Genomic DNA, 1,258 nt, shown 5'->3' with positions numbered 1-1,258 from the left:
TGCAATTTTTGATAACAAAAACATTAGAGGAAGATTTTCATTGTTGAACTTAATTTATCACAAACAATTATACTATGGCAATTGTACAATTTACTAAATACTTAATACAACTTTAAAGATTTATGTATGCTACATTTTTCGTAAACAACTGTTTTTGAAAACAATATAAAATTTATTTGAAAAACTTATCAAGTGTTGTCTATTGTTGTTTGCGTTGATTAGTTCCTGAATATAATTCTCGTAGTCATAATGCTTATCGAAGAGGATTGTTACTCTATATTGCACAACACAACAAATTTGTTGAGCTTCTTGCATCTGGGAATTAATTGGAGAAACTTCTGAAATTTCTTCTGTAAATAGTGTAGATGTATTTTCTCCTGATAATTTGAAGTTATCAACAACATATTGAAATATTTCCAACACAGTCATTTTAGTCGTCATTTCAATATTGCTATCTATATTTACACAATTTTAAAATTTATCTTTATACATACTGCCTGGAATTCTTTCGCAAATTTCAACTGTAAAGTCAGATTCTTCGGAAGCAGTTTTCGATGATTTTCTCTAAGAATTGCTTTCTTTTCTTCACCGTGAACACGTTTATACACGATATTCACTCCCCTTTTCCACATATTGAACCATTCATCAGTTGCAATGTAATCTTTGCTATGGGTTTTTTGCCAGTTCTTTTGCTTTTTTGACTCATAACAGGTCCATTAACCGGAACATTATTTTTAAAATTTTTAATGCTACTCAATTTGACCATCGTTTCCAAATTATTTATTTATGTATATTCATGCCTCTTTATTAAAAATAAAGAGGCATGAATATACATAAATAAACAAAGTCAAAATAAAGAGGCATGAATATACATAAAAAAATAATTTGGAAACGATGGTCAAATTGAGTAGCATTAAAAATTTTTAAAATAATGTTCCGGTTAATGGACCTGTTATGTGTCAAAAAAGCAAAAGAACTGGCAAAAAACCCATAGCAAAGATTACATTGCAACTGATGAATGGTTCAATATGTGGAAAAGGGGAGTGAATATCGTGTATAAACGTGTTCACGGTGAAGAAAAGAAAGCAATTCTTAGAGAAAATCATCGAAAACTGCTTCCGAAGAATCTGACTTTACAGTTGAAATTTGCGAAAGAATTCCAGGCAGTATGTATAAAGATAAATTTTAAAATTGTGTAAATATAGATAGCAATATTGAAATGACGACTAAAATGACTGTGTTGGAAATATTTCAATAT

The sequence above is a fragment of the Centruroides sculpturatus genome, unplaced genomic scaffold, assembly GCF_000671375.1.
Source record: "Centruroides sculpturatus isolate CEXI.00-Female unplaced genomic scaffold, Cexi_2.0 scaffold160, whole genome shotgun sequence".
NCBI lineage: Eukaryota > Metazoa > Arthropoda > Arachnida > Scorpiones > Buthidae > Centruroides > Centruroides sculpturatus.
This window is presented reverse-complemented; position numbering follows the sequence as displayed.